The sequence below is a fragment of the Triticum aestivum genome, chromosome 3D (genome assembly GCF_018294505.1).
Source record: "Triticum aestivum cultivar Chinese Spring chromosome 3D, IWGSC CS RefSeq v2.1, whole genome shotgun sequence".
NCBI lineage: Eukaryota > Viridiplantae > Streptophyta > Magnoliopsida > Poales > Poaceae > Triticum > Triticum aestivum.
In genome coordinates, this window is record NC_057802.1 from 487,462,699 (window position 1) to 487,482,435 (window position 19,737).

At 46.6% G+C, this 19,737-nt stretch overlaps 1 pseudogene; it reads right to left on the reverse strand.

Moving 5' to 3' along the window:
• Positions 1–8,683: 8,683 nt before the first annotated feature.
• Positions 8,684–17,581, reverse strand: LOC123079890 (DNA polymerase alpha catalytic subunit-like; annotated as a pseudogene).
• Positions 17,582–19,737: the final 2,156 nt, after the last annotated feature.

Below are 19,737 nucleotides of genomic sequence, written 5' to 3' on the forward strand. Positions count from 1 at the left end.
TCCTTTACAAAAAAATTTAGGAATTTTAAAGACCGATATTGCATATGTGGGTATGGCTTGGATCACAACCTTGAGCAGGATCTCCTTTCCCCCGGCAGACAATAATTTTTCCTTTCAACCACTAATTTTCTTGACAATTCGTTCAATCAGAAATTGGAAACAGTCTGTTTTATCTACACCCACATTTGCTGGCAAGTCCAAATATTTATCACTGAGGGCCTCCGTCATTATATTCAACGTTGTACACAATTGTTCTCTAATCTCCACCTTCGTGTTCGGGCTAAAGAAAATACTGGATTTTTCAACGTTTACCAATTGTCCCGATGCCTGACAGTATAAATCTAACACTGTTTTCAGAGCTTCCGCATTGTGTTGGCTGGCTTTCATGAGAATCAAAGAATCATCCGCAAAGAGAAGGTTTGTGATGGGCGGGGCATCTCTACAAACTTTTACTCCTAAAATATTTCCATTTTCCTCCGCCCGTGTAAGTAGAGCATTCAATCCCTCTGTGCACACAAGAAAAGGTATGGTGACAATGGGTCACCCTGCCTCAAACCCCGTGTAGGCTTAAAACTCCCACTTTCCTCCGCGTTAATCCTTACTCTGTATTCGATAGTTGAGACGCATTGCATAATAAATTTCACCCAATCTTGACGGAAGCCCAGTCTCAGCATAATCTCCTTCAAAAAAGGCCACTCAACTCTGTCATAAGCTTTGTGCATATCAAGTTTAATAGCACACAAGCCCTCTCTACCTTCTCTTTTATTCTTGATTGTGTGAAAACACTCATAAGCTACTAATATATTATCCGTTATCAATCTGCCCGGCACAAAAGCACTCTGAGTCGGGCTTATAATATCTGGGAGGAGAACCTTCAAACGAAGGGCTGCCATCTTTGCAATTATTTTATATACCACATTGCATAAGCTGATCGGCCTAAATTGGGTTACCTTTTCCAGTGTGTTAACCTTTGGAATCATCACGATTGCAGTATCGTTCCAACCAGCTGGTATAGTACACGTATTGATGGCTTGTAGGACCTCCTCAACTAGATCGTCCCCTAACATAGGCCAAAATCTTTTATAGAAGATAGCATGGAGTCAATCTAGCCCTGGAGCTTTTAAGTCCCTAATCTCGAACAGCCCCCAACAGGCCCTCCCCAGGAGATTTTGCCGCGCCGGCGCCGAAAAAACGGCCCAGTCGCGCCCCCAGAAGCCCGTTTTTCGCCGGCTCGGGCCGAAACTGGTGCCGACGGACCCAGGCCGAACCCGACGCCCTGGGGGGCGCCTGTGGCGCCGGCACAAGCGAAAAGGGCGCGTGGGTCCGCCCTGTCGGCGAGTCGAGCGCCTCTTCCCACCGTTTCTTCCCGCTTTTCCCCCCACTTCCCTCCCATTCTCTCCCTTCCTCCCGCCAATCTCCCTCCCGCTCGCCTCCCAGCCCGCCGCCATGCCACCGAAGAAGTACGTCGTCCCCCGCGCCGCGGCAACCGCGACCGCCTCCGTCGCCCAGCCGAAGCAGAGGAAGTCGAGGGCACCGCCGTCCAAGCCACCGGGCATGTCAAACGCCGACTGGAGGGTGGAAGTTCAGCGACGGGAGGCTGTCACCGCCGACCGGCGGAACAGGGCGATCGCCAAGAAGGCCCGTGACAACGCGGCGCGTGCGGCTGCGGCTTCGGCGGACCAAGCCGAGGCCGAGGCGGCTCGCGCGGGGATGATGAATCCACCCGGCAGCCATGCCCAGTACGCGCCCTGGGGCCAGCAAGGCGTCGGCTCTCCGTCGCCGCAGCCATGGGGATCGCCCTCGCCGGGCTACGCCGACGGGGACGCGCACGGTGGGTTCAACCCCAACGTCACCTTCCCCCATGAGACCCGGCCCAGCGCACGCCCTCGCCTGCCTTCGCCGGCGTGCAGTACCCTCCATACAACTACTCGCTGCACGCCTACGCGTCCTCCCCGACGCCACCTTTCCGTCGTGGCGCGCTTCCCTTCTCGCACCTCGGCGACGCCGACGAGACCGAGGCTGACATGGAGAACATCATCGCGACCGGCTCGACCGCGGCCACCGCGTCTCCCGGGTTCGTCACCCCGGACGACACGGTGGATCTCAGCGACGGCATGGACGGCGAGCTCGGTTATGTCTACGGCGAGGAGGAGCAGGAGGAGGAGGACAAAGAGGAGGAGGAGGAGCAGGCGACTGTTCCGGCGAGGAGGCGTAAGAAGAAGAAGCGGGCGGCCAGGTCCGGCGAACCGCGCATCAAGTGGGCGTCCAAGGAGGAGGAATCCCTCGCCGAAGCATGGAAAATCATCTGCCTCGACCCGACCACCGGCACGAACCAGAGCATCGAGACGTACTGGGAGCGCATCAAGGCCGAGTTCGACGAACGCAATCTCGTCGACCCCTACTTTAAAGGCGCCTACATGCAGCGCGGGGCGAAGGCGATGGCGAACCATTGGGGGTGTATCCAGGGGGCGTGCAACAAATGGCATGGGATCGTCGAGGAGGTCGCGGCTCGCCCGGAGAGCGGCGCCAGCGTTGAGGATCAGGTATGACACGCCGGTCTCCCGCCTCTCTTCGCCGTGTGCGCCCGCCAACTGTTTGTTCCTCCGCGCAGTTGCTGCGCATGTTCGCCTTGTATCGGCAGGGCAACAACGACGCCGAGTTCAAGTACCTCCACGTTTACAAGCGCATTGACATGTAGCGAGAAGTGGGCGGAAGTCCGGCGCACCCTCGACAAGGCCAAGGAGACATACAAGCCGGGCGCGCCGACGCCGGGCGCGTCAGAGGGGCGGCCGGACGGCAATAAAGGGGCCAAGAAGGGGAAACACGCCGACGCCGCTACCGCGCGAGTGCAGGAGTCCATCGAGCATTGCCTCGCTGACGCACAGGCCCGGTCGTCCTGCGTGAACAGAAAACCGCGGCGTGGTGGTCGTCGTTTGTGACACCCAAGTTTCTATTGAATTTTTCAAAAAGATTTTTATTTGACTTGAAGGGAGTGATTTAAAAAATTTCTTCAAGAGAACTCTCACTCTCAAATATTTTTCTTTATGGCAAAAATTTTATTTGAATTCACCCAAGATCTGCCTTTGACCTGGGGAGTTCTTGCTCTTCATTTGGGCTCAAGACAAAATGTTTTTCATTTGAGAGAATAACTTTTGAAAACCTTTTCTTGAATTTGCACTATGGCTTTTGGAAAGTACTTTGCCACTTCCAACTATTCCTTCTTGCCATGGCATAAGTGCAAATCCTCTCTCCTAAACACTCCCTCACCTCTGGATCATGATTTACATCAAATCCAGCAAGTTGAACCTCCCCGTGTATTTATTTTCCATTCAAATTCTATTCAAATATTTTCTGCCTTCTATTCTACCTCTTGGAGATTTACAAAGGAACTCCATTTTCTGTTTGGACTTTTACCACCAAACTTCTTTCCCCTCCTAGTCCTTTGAACCCTCAACCTAGAACCATGAAGATCCACTGGTCTCCAGTTCAAAAAATTTCAAACTACATCAGCTGCAAGTTTGGACCAGATTTGCCAAATTTGGTGAAATTCATTCAAAACCTTCTCCAAAAATTCCAAGTAAATTCAGGCAGCCCCTGGGTGCTTTGAGTGATCGTCTCACCAAGTTACAGCTCCAGAAAAATTTATCTCTTTACCAAAACCTACTGTCGAACACCTGCAATGCTTGGTCACTGTCAAGATTCAGTAAGTTCAGAGTTCAGTCAAGTGGCTGCTGTCGTTTTCTTCAGAAACGGGCGTCGATCTCGCCAGTACCCTCGCGTCGCCTTGCTCCTCGTCCTCGCCCTCTCGTTCCTGCACCGCACGAGTGCCTGGCATCTTGCGGGCGTCGGCGACGAGCAGCAGAAGGTGCGCCGCCCCGTGACCGACGCCGGCGGCGGCTTTGCGGACGCCAGCGGGAGACACGGCGCCGCCGACTCCACCCAGCGCCGCCCAAACCACCGGAGCCCGCCGCGTGGCCGTCCACTCCCCCGAATGCGCTGCCGCTCTCGTCGTGAACCCCAGGGCGCGGAGCGCGCTCTCTGCCGCCGTTGAGCCCGTGCGGTCACCTCACCATGGGCAGACGCCATTACGCCAGGGTCAGCTCCGTTTAGCTGCAAAACGAGTCCCGTAACATCCACTGATGCTGCCCGACCGCTCAAACCCTCTGCCAACCCACTGCTCCGCCGTAATCGCTCGCCGGAGATTCTCCGTTCACGGCCACCCCGTCGATCTGCCTATAAATAGAGGTCCCGAGCTTCAACTCGAGCACCCACCAGCCCTACACTTCCCCTAGAGCACGCCCAGCCACTGGAAGAGCCGCGAGGGGGTCTCCTTCCTCGACTCCGGCCGCCGCGATCCGCCACGGGATCCAGCCCGATTCGCCCCCGTGTGTGCTCCACAGCCCCCATTCTCTTGCCAGTAGCTTCTCCTTGCATCACCCGTTCTGACCCGCGCCTCAATTCGTACTTTGCAGCCCTCCACCGGAGTTCCCCAACCTCACCCGAACCACCGTCCGCCGGAGATAGTGTCGCCGTCGACGTGGTGCTCCCCGTTGGACGAGTCCACCACCCACCGACGCGGAAGAAGACACTGAAGCTCTTGGTACCCTCCGTTTCTCCTAACTCGCCGTGGTTCGACGCCGGCGTCCATCGCCGTCTTCGGGCGCCGGCGAGCTTTCAAACCTGACATGCGGGCCCCGCGTGTCAGCCTCTGTTTTATTTCCCCGAACCGTTTTCTGTTGGCGCCTTCGGGCAAAATACGTTTTCTCCTTGCGCTTGCGCATTCCCAGCCGAAGCGTTTTCTGTTTTCTCAGTTAAAACCCTAGAACTTTTCTGTTTCATTACAGAAAGGTCCCTGGACAGAAACCTTTATAACTTTTTAATGAAAAGGTATTTTTGAGTGATTCTTTTTCTGTCAATCTCCAAATTTTGTCTAGTTTTTTATGGGATTTATTTGAAAAATATTTGGCAAAGTTTCTGTGCATGTGTTGGTTTTCACGTTAGTACCCCGTTTCGTGATTGCCGTAGGTTCCGGGAGAGGGGACGGAGCCGCGAACTTCGCCGAGCTAGACTCCGACTTCTCCGAACCAGGCAAGCATGTTTGAACATTTGATATGGCAGATGTTTTGCATGTTCATGTGAAAGTTTGTGCGTGGCATGTGAGTGTCGATAACTACCTCGTTGCTTGTAAGGCAACGACCCGGTTGTTCCGAAGTTGCGATGACCTCTGATGAGAGGTGGCCTAATCATGTAGTGACATGAAGGGCAGCAAGGTGGTACTGTTGTAGCATGCCAGCCTTGCGTCATCCGACTCTCTTCGACGTTAACGTGGTTGGAGCCACGTTATCGATCTTTTCCCGCATGTTCCAAAATTGCGATGACCTCTGATGAGAGGTGGCCTAGTCATGTGGTGACATGAAGGGCAGCAAGGTGGTACTGTTGTAGCATGCCAGCCTTGTGTCATCCGACTTTTCCGACGTTAACATGGTTGGAGCCGTGTTATCGTCCCTTCCCCTTTCCGTGCTACCACATGTCTCATTGCCAGGATACGGTTTAGTAAGTTGGTAACCTCTTTCCGTGTACACACCAAACAGAGAGGCCGGGATGATGGTACCTTGGCCCAGGATTAAAGCCAGTCATTCGGTCAGGGGGCATGGGTGTTTCCGGTTGGGACCGAGAGGGGGGGCACCCCCTTATAGCGCGCGTATAGAAATTTGATCCCATGCTACGCGAGGTTGTAGCCTCCCCGACTCAGGGTTTTTCCTGAATGTTGTCGAGGGTGATCCCTGGCTTCGGATGGTTAAATTGGGTGTGTACTGGTTAGACGTGTTCCTTCCAGAACACCGTAGACGGAACTAGTCCCCGTGACTACTGAAATCCGTTGGCTGTGGTTAAGTACAAACTCTGCAGAGTCAATTCTTTCCAAATCATCGTATCCATGATCAGTAATGTAGACTTTACATCCAAATCTATCCGTGTGAAAATCTTGCCCCCGGTGAACAAGCTCAAGCGGTAAAATCTCAGATTTATTGTTATTCCAGTTGATGGACTAACTTTATTTTTGTGTCTCATGCTTGTGATAATTTATGTCTCCGAGCTATTGTATTAATGAGTTGTGACATAAGCCCTTTATGTGACGTCGCGCAGACGTCCGACTGTGGCGTGTACTCGTTTCTCACTTTCGATATAAGCCCTTTATGTGATGTCGCTCAGACATCCGACTGCGGCATGCACTGTCTTTACTTTCTGTTATAAGCCCTTTATGTGGTGTCGCCCCGACGCCCGACTGTGGCATTATTATTCTGCATTTTCCGCTCGAGGAGTCTTTCAGACACTCGTTTGGCACCTGTATTTTTATTCCGCATTTTCCTCTCGAGGAGTCTTTCAGACACTCATTTGGCACCTGTATTTTTATTCCGCATTTTCCTCTCGAGGAGTCTTTCAGACACTCGTTTGGCACCTGTATTATTATTCCGCATTTTCCGCTCGAGGAGTCTTTCAGACACTTGTTTGGCACCCGCATTACTATTCTGCAGTTTCCGCTCGAGGCGTCATTCAGACCCTCGCTTGGCACCCAGTATTTATTATCTCTATGTCTGATCGCTCTGGTTAACTTATTCATGTGCTTCATGTTTGCATTTGTTATACTTTATGTCCGAACTGTCTTGCGAGTACTTTCATAGTACTCACCTGGCTTGTTGATTTGGCCAGATGTTGATGAAGGCGATCTCTTGGATGAAGAGTTTGATAGCGCGTCCGACGCCTAGAGGAGTCCCAGTCAGTCCTGCGCGATCCCGGATATTGGTCACTTGTATCGTTTACGCTTCCGCCACCCGCAATAAGTCTTCTCGAGCCTCACTCCGACGCTCGAAGAGTTGTAGTATTCCGGAATCATGTCACTCGCTTCGCGATGATATTTCCACCACCGTTTTTATCGTGAGTTAGTAGTTTGCCACCCTATCCGCCGTATTGTTTTTATCGGCGTGCATGTAATAAATTGTTGGGCAGTCTCTGCTCAACCTTGTATTATATTTAGTACTCCTGGTATTTTTCTTCTGTGACCAATATATTGTCTATCAGTGAGAAGGAATTCTTCCTCGCTGGTCCGTAACAGGGATTGGTTTCTCAATAATCATTTTATTGAAAAACCGGTCGTGACATCGTTGATGACGAACAGCGCCATCAAGCTCGACCTGCTCCGGACCAACGTCGCCGCGAAGAAGAGGAACACCGACCTGGCTTTTCTGATGGGCGGGGCGGATATGCTCCAGAGCACCGACGAGAAGCTCAAGGCGTGGTACATGGCGGAGCGCAGCCTCATCCTTAACCAGCTGCCGACGACGGCGACGCCAACTCCCGCGCCCACGCCCACGCCGACACCAAGCCCGAGTGATGACGCCTCCACGACTCCCAGCAGCACCGAGCCGCGCCGACACCGCCCAGCACCGAAGCAGCTCCGACACCGCCGAGCCCGCGCACGCCGACTCCACCGACGCCTGAGGCCGACCCCGCCGAGTGATGCGTTGCGCACGCGAACTTGTGGCGCTTTATTTTTTGTACGCCAGACTACATCCGATCGCCGAACTGTGACTTGTGATCGCCGGACTTGTGGCATCTTTTGTGAGCGGGAACGACCAAGTTCGAATTTTCCGCATCCTGGGGACGGCGCCTGGGGGCGTGACTGGGAGTTAGGTCGCCCCCAGGGGCCGAGCTAGCGCCGGTTCGCCCCCAAGCCGCTCTTTTTAGGCGCCCTGGGGGGCCGAACGGCTGGAGATGCTCTAAAGAGCAAGAAGAGCATTGTTCATTTCAGTCGTCACTCTCCTACAAACTAGGAACAAAACCTCTTGATTCGGATGCTGGACTTCCGACTTGAAGAGCTTTGAGAAATAATCAGTGATGTGATTCTTCAACTCCTTACCTTCTCTCCAAATCCCAGAATCATCTAAAAGTTTCTTTATATTATTTCTCTTTTTCCTGGCCGTGGCTGCGTTATGGAAGAAGGAAAGACTCCAATGAAAGTGAAGACAGGACCGCTCTCTCCACCCACTCACATGCCACAACGTATACTTCCCTTCAAATGGCAGTTGATCAAACCAACCCACATTCTGGTGCAGCGCATAATTAACTTAGCTGGTGGCAGTAGGTTAATCACCTAGAACTTCCAAAAATAGCTAGGGTTGAGTCTACTATGTAGCATCCGGTTTAATTAAACCTAACAGTTCCCAGATTCTGTAATCACCGAGCTCTCAGAATCTATGTAATCACCGAGCTGCTAAAGCATCTTGGTTTGGAAAGATTTCAGCACTTGGCTAGAGTTAGTGTTTAGTATCTGGCATATTCCAAGCTAGTTCATGTGGTTCGCACTGCCACAGACTGCAGTTCACAGGACTAACCCTAATGTATGACTGTATGTCTGTGAGATTATGCAAATAGCTGATTCAGTCAGTCTTTCATTTGATAAGGACTACAAGCGAGATATCTGGCAGATATATAAAAGAACAAGACGAACACCTGAAAAATCCAGCAGAACTGGAACAACATGCTCTTTATCAAGGATTACATCTATCAGAGCACTAGTAATCTATCTGATACACCAATACCTTGTTTTCTTTTAGTTTCTGATACAAAATAAACCTTGTTGCATATGACTGTCAAAAAAAAAGTTACAGATATGAGAATCAGTAAGTGAGCAACTGGATTGTGATAAATTTCAGATAATATGGAAGAACTGGAATGATGATAAATTTAGTATTCAAAGTATGTCGCTACAAAACCATGAGATTGGATGCAACATATTTACAATAGTAGTACAATATACATTTTGAAAATCTAGGGATGGCACCAAGGAGGGTCTCTGAAACAACTGGTTAGAACATTTGTATTTAAATGCAACATGATGTGGGCAACTCCATCCTTTGCAAGCCAGGAAACCGGTCAGCGGCTAGTGGCCAAGGTCATCATTTGGTTCCCAGTTCCTTTCACCTTCAACAACAAATATAGTTTCAACAACACAATATCCCACGGCCCATGAGGAGCTTCTTGCACAGGTCAGCAATGCTTGAGATTACAGCAAACAGTAGCTTATCAGATTGACACTGCTAGATCTGTCAACTGAACCCATCCAAAAGCACATCTGTCTCGGATTTTCTGAATCTCCAGAAATGCCGAGCTTATGGTTTGGTTTAATACTGCAAACTCTTTCTCGAAAGGAAGCCGCATCTTATGGTCCAACTGCATCCAAAAATCTGTACATCAACTATGGCATTCACAAACGAAAAGAAAAAATAGCAATTGGGTTAGTCTAACCTTATCAAGACACCGGGTTGCATCAAGTACATAGCAAAAGTAGGACAATTGCCTGTATAGATCTGCCTCTGTGTACTGTCAGTGCAAAGAATCGGTATCAGTCGCCATCAAAGAACAAATAAGCACATTGTAAACTTAAGCCCGTATCAACAAACCTGTCTTGCTAAACGGCCGTTGCATTGTGGATAGTTCGGGCAGATGGTTCCTCTCTCAGAATCCCCCATCACTCTAAGGTTCACAATGTGAGTCGAATATTTGCAACCCTCGTCATCACACTGGAAAGAAATAGGCCGAAACAAAAGGTTCTTACATGTAGACAGGGACCCAGGTTCAAAAGAATTTGAAATGCCAATTGGAAGTGGAAACTATACTTAACATCAGTAAACCTTTATAATACTGATTGATGAAATTATCAGCCTGTCTTTTTATCTGGCATGGAAAAAAATCAATTTCAGTTCAGCAATCTGAATGCTAGATCATATTACATGAAGTGGTATTAACCTGGTTGGCAAGCACAGCAGGAGAAACTCTGCACTCATCAGTATCATTTGGACATCTTGGGCATCGAATCCGGCGCCAGAAATTCACAGTAGCATCTTTTCCTTCATTTGTATCTGATAAACTGGAAATCAGACTGGATACAGGGGGACACTCGAAGGTACTGGTACAGCTTGGGCATGATAGGCATATCGGCTCACAGCCACGATATCTGCAAGTATTACTCATGATATGTTTAGTTGGAAGTTCCCGACTGCACGAATCAAAGCGAAATAGGCATATTATATGTTTACCTCTCTTCTTCATCGTCAGTTACAGATAAGAGCATGCTAGACATATCTTTGTTGCTAGACCCGGTCGATCTTGATTGGAACTGATTCCAAGGATTTAGAAGGATCAAAAACGCATGATACCAAAAATTCAGTTAGATAGTTAACCATGAATCAAGAGCGGATGCACACCTTGGAGGAATCAAGTCCAAGACATTCAGCCAGTCGGGCTGGGCTAGTACCCTCAATTGAAGCACACAGGCGAGAAACCACAGGATGAATCTGTAAAAGCAATTTATAATAAAAAATACAGTACAGACAAATGTAGCATACAAGAACTATATGTTTTCTACATGCAAAGGAGGACCTGCTGTGACAAATAATACTCGATGTCAATCATCCACTTGTTGGGGTCTCGTGTTAACTCATCCGGATGCCTAGCTCTTTGAGCAACTCCCCCAGAATGTGTATTATCCGAATCCTGTTTGGAATAGTCAAAGAAAGTTAGAATTGCCTCTTAATAGTCACGTAAATTTTAAGGTCAGATTAGAATATTTCAAACAAAGCTAAAAACAGATATCCCCAAAACATTCTTGCGGCAGGATTACATTTTTAAAATTAAGATAATTTCAGACAAACAGATATTCCCTTGTTGAGTTATCATTGCGTTTAAAGCAGAGGTTAACAATAACAGCACAGTAAGAGAACCCAGCACCAAATAGTACTTAGGGATGCAAGAAAGAAAATGCAATACCTGTTGTGAGCAAATAATATAAGGAACTGTATCACCTACAGAGCATCCAGAGAAACCATTTTGCTTCAGTCTTAAAGCAATCTGAAAACTCCAACACAATCAAAGGAAGACAACACTTAGCTCAGCTCATCAGTTTCCCATTAATCTCATAAACCATGACGAAAAGAAATAAAACAGGTAAATCTTACCTGGACATGAGGCTGGTTTTTAGCATCTGGATAATCTTCTGGCGCTTTCGTTAGACTCTTTGTGATGATATATTTTTCAAGCTCTATTTCACCACTTTTTCATCTGTGCTTGGACCTGCAACAATACTCATATTCAGTCAATCATATATTATTACACTAACAAATATAGCACCGATGCAAAACTTTAGTGCGGAGCAGTAGCAACCAAAGTTAATGCCCCTCTCAGAAAATATGGAAAAGGAAAACTTAAAAGATGAGAATATGTTGTAGGCTACTCACCTGGACGAGAGAATTATGTATTGACTCAACAACATCATCACATGTCCTGTAGAAACAGTTTTAACATGGATGAGATAAAAGAGAATGTCACGAGCAAAATTAATGGCAACTAAAACACTTACCCTCCAGACAAAATTTGATTCAGGCAAAAATCACCAATTTCTTTTGACAGCAAACTCCAATCACGCCTGACCATATCAAGTCCCTTGCGCTCAATGTTCTGTATCAAGCATGTTAGAATAGATCTCCTAGTTTTGCTAGATCAATATAAAGTTGGAAAGCACACACCTCTAATAAACTACCATCTAGTGCCACTTTAATGGCAGCATATTTCTTCTTTTTGAGAAGCAACATTCTTTTGTATACACCATCAAGATCAATCTCCAGACAACGGTACTTCTTGTTCACCTGCATAAAGCAGTTGCGGCAAGATGATGTTTGTGTTGCTCATAGATTATAGTTTATTATCCAACTCTGCGATTTTAATATCAAAGTCCTACCTCCTGAATGACCTTTCCAGCAATTGCCTTTGCCTTGGAGATGCCATCCAGTCCAGTATATATCATTATGGAGTCCGTGTCACCATAAATAACCTGTCCAGTGAAATGAAAAGAAATATCAATATGGCCAATTTCTTCATAAAGAAAGTTGGTGAATCTTGTTATAAAGAAGGTCCTTTGGATATCTTAGAAAGGTCAGCAATATGCATACCTCCAAGTTTAAATTATTTTGAACCAGATCAACAGTGTTTTGTAAGATCTCTCTACCCTGCAGGGTCATCATGATGTATATCAGTCACAACAAAGATAGTTGTACATGTTTGTAAATTACTTATCAAGGAGAGAAAGTATGTTCCCACTTGCAGGGTAATAAGCTCAGCAAGTGGCTTTGCAAAAAACCTAGAACTAGAAAAGCCCAAGCAACCGTACATACTGGAGCATGAAAGATAAGTTAGAGCCCATCGACCATACTGGACGAATGCAAGGAATTACTAATGCTTGTGACAAGTTTTTTTTTTACCTGTTTGCGGTAAGCTTCAAAGCTTGCTGTTGAATATCAAACTGCTGCCTTTTGAGACCAGAGGCGGTTTTGAGCCATGACTTAACCATTCTTCTCCTCTCCACCAAACTCTTCAACAGCTGTTTCATTAGCGATGATTGCAAACACATGTTAGAACAGAATTATGCCCTGACGAGAAGCTACTTTTCATCTACTCCCTCCGTTCCTAAATATAAGTCTTTGTAAAGATTTCACTATGGACTACATACGGAGCAAAATGAGTGAATCTATACTCTAAAATGCATCTACATACATCCGTATGTGGTTCATAGTGGATTCTCTTCAAAGACTTATATTTAGGAACAGAGGGAGTATAACTGAAGCACAAAGAAAAGTAAAGACAGGACAAGGAATATTGTGTGTTATTGTATTACTTGTACACTAAAATGACCAGAAGAATATGTCTCAGTAGTCTATTCCAGAACCAAGGTTTGTCAATTCTCATAGCATTTAAACTTGGTAAGGGGGGAATAAATTTTTTCTCCAGCTTAGTTACAAAGATCGGATACAGTTAAGTATATAGTACTGTAGCTTGTAAGCTTGGATCACAATCACAGTAAACAAGTTTACGAAATTCCAATGTCCTTACCAAAAGCATGAACAGGTGTGGTGGCCAAGCAGGAATAGCATATTTTATTTCTGTAATCGCAACTCTGATTATTAATTACAAGTTTCTCAGAAATGAGCTGAAAGCAAAAGAAATATTGGTTATATTCTTGGTGGCAAAGTTCCAAAGCAATATGGGTGTTACGGTTACCCATAGGGTATCCCACCTGTAGCATTCTTGGAGGGAGTATGTTGTTACCAGCTAGCGGTTCAATTTTTTGCAAAACAGTGTTTGTCCCATTCCCATATCCGAATAAAGCACATATGTATGTAAGTACCTCAGGCAAAACACCAGTAGCCTTTGAAGTTGGAAGGTTAGGGAGATTGCCATCAGAAGAACGCTCAACAGTGGTGAAGCAGATTGTATTCCTGAGTGGAGAAGCGAATAAAAGAAACAGTGAATATATATATCAAGGGCATCGCTTAACAGTTGACTCATGGAGAATAAGCCAGAACTTACCGAATCTGTGAAAAATAATGACTCACCTGAATTATTGAAGGATAAAGACTGTTGAAGTCCAGAAGTATAATATACTTGTCGTATAGACCTTTTTTAGGCTCCAAAACCAAACCACCAGCATATGAAGAGCCTTTTCTTGCTTTGCCTTGATCACCATTATGCACCTCATCATCAATGGTAGGATCAGCAACGTTTCCACCTTCGGTATCAGCATTAAGTTTTCGTTTTGCAGAGTTCAGCTCCTTGCTGCGTGCAGCAAACTTATCTGGTACAATGAATTTTTTTGAATGGAATGAATGCAACAGTAGATATTCTACCCTCTGAGCTCTAGCACCCTGCGTCCATTTCATGTGAGAAATCATGTCAACACAACATTGTTTTTTGTCCTTTTTTCAAAGAAGACTGCATTGTTGCAGATGTATACTTTGCATAAAAATAATGATACTTTACCTGGAGAGTTTTTCCCCACAGATTACCACTAATATTTGTCAGTTGGCGTGTAAGCGGGAGAACACTCAAGTGGAACATGAGCTCCAAAGAAAGACATGCCTCAGTCTCACCGTACTCAACCTAGATGAGGATGATAAATTGGTAAAGATTGCTTCAGTTCATAATTCTTAAGACATGGCATTCTCTTGAAAGAAGTAAGCATGATTTTTGAATTTAAAGAAACCACACCAGCTTTAGAAGCGTTTCCGATGATTGGAACATTGGAGGTATATCATGTGGTGAAACCTCTCTTCTGTCTTTTTTCAATTGCGTCTCTGCAAGTTGTGTCAGAGAATAATTCACCTGTGTAAAAAAAGGTTAGAATTGTTGAATTTGGCTTTAAGGTTGCACCAAGCAATTAAAATGCTGGTTACCTCCCGCAGAAGATCACGAGAGCATAAGTAGGTGTCACAGAGGAGACGGCCAGCAATGCAGGACATAATTCCTGGACTTGCCCCAGAACCATATAGTGTGTTTCCTTTGGTAAGCCTGGGCATTACTGATCTTCTAAGGCGGCCAATTTTGGACCACATGCTGCTTGGTACTTTGCAGGTCTAGCAGAAAAACGGCATAGACATGTTTCTTATTTGATTGAATTAGGACATAATGCATACTTTGTAATTAAAACATGAGGTACCAAGATTAATCAGATATATAATTATAAAAACCTGAGCACGGTGCAGAAGGACATCCAGGTCGAATCCCGAAATGTTGTGCCCCACAAGTACATCACAATCAAGTTTACTAAGCTCAATCATCAAGCGATTTAACAAAGCACGTTCACTGAAAATGGAATAAAAAAGATTAATGAATGCAAAGATGAGAACTCGGATTTGTTCAAAGGAAGATGTAAATGCATAAGCAACAACAGTACCCACCTGCTCTCTAGTGCCAGCACGTTGCTACCAGCCTTCTGGTTCCTATCAGAAGCTTCTTTGGTGAGGCCTATAGGAAATATGCTGCCTTCAAGCTTGCGCATAACAGTAAAATGGCTCATCGTTCCCCGTTTCTGCCAGTCTTCAGAACGCATTGGAGTATCAATCTGAAACCCCAAAAGGCAAACAACATTTATTTGGTAGAAAGTGTCTCTCTAGCTTATAAAATAATCTCGCAAATATGTTGGCTCGATAGTTGTTTCAGATAAACCCAAAATGCATCAGTTTGTCTAAAAAAGAATTCAGAGACATGGAGGTTCATTTGCTTGATACATCATTGCCAAGGTATGTCAGCTTTTCTAGAAAATCTTGTTCCAGAAGAAAAGGATAATCATTTACCTGATACCTAAACTGCTTAAGTATGTACAAACAAATACTAGAATAGAATACTTCAACCCCAGATCAGCATGCTTACTTTTACTTGGTGACAGCATATGACTGATGCTGACACAATCTCATGCACGTTGTGTTTCTCATTTATGATAGTTTTTAGATTAACAGCAGCAACTACAACTGGGGGAACTTCCAGTGTGGTACTTGCCATCAAAACAGAAATGTCTTTTGGGGAGTCGACTGTAACTTCAAATTTACACCAGCTGACCTGCGGAAACGCCAAAAACCATCAGCACCACCAATATAATGCAACAAAGAATCAGGCAGGAGCTATAAGAGTATCATAACTTAGATATAAAACACAGCCCGGAATGAGAGGACAGCATGAGGTTAAGGATATACCCGCTGAGTAGATGGACATGCCAAAAATTTAGAAATTGATAGCCATGAAGGACCCTTGATCTTCCTTTTGATGAGAAACAATTCAAGTGCACTGAAAGGTACAATGGTTACTGTGTGTGAGGAAAGAATTTGGCACGGAGAGTACAACACTGGAATTGTTGTGTATAGCATGGGTCACACGTTTTATGGATCATACCTATTGTTTGTCCCAAGTAACGCATGGAAATGTTCACCTCTAAGGTCGGCTGGTACCGCAGGATTCTACGAAAATGCATAGGATATAAGGAAAAAAGAAAATAAGAGACAGAAGATGTATTGTTCAAAAACATACCTTGTATGGGTAATTTATTTTCAGGACATACTGCTCACCGATTGGTACATCGGTCCTCTCAAATGCATAGTTCCTCTAAGGCATGCCAAATATAAATAATTAGCATAGACAAGGATATTACAGGGGTTGAAGTTACAGGATGGTTCCATCTACAAACCTTGACTGGAGTCATCACAAAATTTGAAACATTGAGGTCAGAGAACTTGTCAGCTATTTCACTCTTTAGTCCGGATGACAACTCCTGGAAGAAGGATATGTAGTGTGCAGATGAGATAAATATGTTGCAATGAGCATATTTAGCTTAGTATATGAAAATAATCAATCTCTCACGTGTAAAGTTGCTCGAAGTGATGGTGAAGCATCAGAACTTGTGGAGTTCTTCTCTATCCTTGATATTGTGTCCCTTGGGAATACTGAACTGCTTGGGATTGCATATATGCACCTTTGCATATTTTTTACAACGACACAACAACTATGGAACCGCTTGCCTATTACGACCTAGAAAGAAAAGCAGGCGGTCAAAAAAGTGTAGTGTATAACCTAGAGCTGCAAACATGTAATAGCTGATAATCCAATAGAACATGCAACTATTCAACAAAGTTGATACCTATTTCTGGCATACTTGACCATAGCAATATATTGAGCTTTATATAAATCAGCTATCCTACTAAGCTAAAGAATTTCACTTAGTTTGGTGCTCATGAACTGTAAGGTATTCAGTATAATATTATGTGAACAAAACAAAGTACTTTAACAGATGTCAGCAACTAAACATTTCTCTTGTAGGGATGATTTACCAGAGTATTTCAATAGAAAATTAGTAGTAATGATATTTACCTTTCCAAACAAATAGACTGTGCCTGAATTGATACCAAAGGGCTCCTCATATGCATCCAGCAAATAGAATGGCAGGGCTCCATCCTTCAGCTCAAACTCCGAGCTTTCATCCACATCGTCGATATCATGAACAGCCACCTCTCCCTCGACTCCTGCATTCTCCCCATCCCCACATATCTTCATCCAACCGGCTGTTGCACTCAACATATCACCATTCCTGGTGCCCTCTGCCTTAATCTTAGCGTTTAACCGGCGCACCTTCTCTACCTTCACTTCCCCATTAGCCTCCTGCTTCAGTTCCTCCGAGCTTTTATTCTCATCCATCAAATCAGCACTAGATCCTGCAGCTGCTTCTAGTTTGGGTTGCATTTCCACATCGGGCTTCAGTTCCACCTCTGGCTGCAATTCTACCTCCGTATCGTTTACATGGTCTGAAACCGCATCAGGCTCGAACCCATGATCCGATCTAACCTCCATTTCAGCATCTACGGCTGCTTGGATTGCCTTAATTTGAGCAACTGGAACAGGCGGCGGTGCCGGGGCGGAGAACCTACCAACACGACGACGGCGCTCCTCTCGGTCGTTCTCGTCGGGGGCAAACTCGGCGATGACGTCGTCCACGATGCTGTCCGCGGCCAGCGACGAGCCCTTGGTGCGGTTGCTGCCCGGCTTCTTAAACAAGGAGGAGGGGCGCTGCTTGCCCATCATCGCGGCGGCGGCGGCGGCGGAGAGGGCCGCTGCCGCGGCAAACTGCTGGGACGGACGCTTCAGCTGGGGAGGGCGCGGCTGCTTCCGCTTGCGGGGGGAGCCATCCTCGCCGTCAGATCCTATAGGAAAAGACTACCATGAAATGTAGGACCGCTCCCTCAACCCACTATGAGGTGGCCTTTGTTTGGGCTTTAGCTACAGATTCACAGATTCTAGCACATCCAAAATCAGAATCTCAAACAAACACTCGGATTTCTATCTTAGCTTTCAAGAATCGGCTTTGGAAATTTAACTACGCCGACGCGCAATCCGGAAGCAGCGAATTTGCTGATTCCCGAGATTCCCGAGCAGTCACTTACCCTGGTTCCAGAATAGACCGAGTTGTTCCTGTTATTACGCTAGAAATGCCACTGCCCACACCAGTTTCCCCAACGCCATGTTCTTCTCCACCTCGTTCTTTCCCAGCCAACAGAACAAAGACGGGGGATCTCCTGTAGCGCCGCCGCCCCTTGTATTCCGCGCGCCTTTGCTTCTCTAGCGTTGGCCCCTCCCATATTCCGTGCACCTACCCTCCTCCCTAAGGCCACGAGCTCTGGCGCGCCACCGTCCCCTACACCCATCTGCGCCGCCACCCCCAATCTCCACCCTTGCCGCCGTTCCCAGTCTGCGCCCGTGCCGCCCCCAATCTCCTTCCGGCGGCGAAGGAGATGGATCCAAGCGGCTCAATCAGACCTCCACCTAGCTACCCGAGTCCCATCTCCACTGCCCCCACCCCCACCGGTAGGTCCATCCATGCCGCCCCTCCCAGATCAACCATTCTCCGCCGCCCCTCCTCCCTCGTCTCCCTGTTGATTCACCGGGTCAAGGTTCCCGACGGTGTTACACCTCCCTTGCTGCTGGCGCTGGATAGTAGATGGTGGCTATGATCCAGGGGTGTTGCAGACATTTCATAGCACTTCTAATTTTTCTGAAGCCGAGCAAACAAACGGCCAGCTTCTAATTTTCAAAATCTGTGGCTGCAGCTGATTCTCACAATCCAAGCCACAGCTGATTCTCAAGAATCTGTAGCCCAAACAAAGGGGGCCTAGTGATTTTTTTTAAATGGGTTCATTTTGTGTTAATTTTTTCGGAAAAGAGCAGTTTTGTCCTTTTTTAAATGCCCTTTCGCATGGCGTCCGGGGCACAATGCTAGACATCATGGCGCCCTAACCAAAGGCGTCATGCTAGTCAGCGCTCGTTTGTCACGTTGGCAGAGCGTGGGCCTGACGCCCCGGGCCAGGACGCCATGCTCAGTAGCACGAAGCCCCAGCCCAGGGCACCATGCGCTTGAACTAACAAAACGGGCAGCATCCTCTCTTTTCCCCCCTTTCTCCACCCCGGCTGCCCCACTCATCCCCCTCCCTAATGCCCACTAAATTTCGCGGAACAGAGCTTCAAATCGGTGAATTATCCTCCCCTTCAACCCCTCAAGGTATTATCCCTCATTTCTCCTCTTTTTGTTGGTTGAAATGTCCGCATTGTGCCCACTTGGAGAAACCCTAGGTCATCCAATTTTACAATTTCCATTGATGCATTTTGGTGTGTATGTTTGTAGATGGCGAGGATCGTGAATGTGCATCATGTGGACTTGCCTCTTTTGAGAAGGGAGACGCCGAATATGGTGACCCAAAGAAGAAGACAGAAGTGATGGTGTTTTCCACATGTCCTAGCCTTGAGGAGGTTGTGGTTGAGCTTCGGAGAAGGTTGAATTAGATGGAAGAAAGCGATGAAGTAGACTTAATCGGAAGGTATAATGTTGGGTTTGGACAACACGTTCGTTGGAAGACAATACCTCTTGTCTCCGACTTCCATTGGGAAGCATATAAGGAGAGTGTCTTGGCCTCACAAGATAAAGCATTCGAGTTATTTGCCACAAAGAAGGTTGGTGCTCAGTTGCACATTGATTTGAATCGGTGTGCATCTTCATGTGATGTTAGAAGCTCGGTTCGAGATCCACCATATGTCAATCCAGATGTGTATGACACAACAATGAGCCAACCTCCATTGACCCAACCTTTGTGCCCCGTCCGGAATGACCAACATGATAATCAAGGCTTGCATATGGAGGGTGATGGGTTTGAAGGTGAAAGCACATTTGCTCCTTTGGTGATTTTAGTAATTCATGTCAACATACATGTTGTTGGACTAATATTTTCCTCAAGTACATTTCAGGCTCTAAGGAACAATGGTGGCAAAGCTTCAAGACTCTACATTTATTGTTAAGTGATCAAAGATCACATTGAGTCC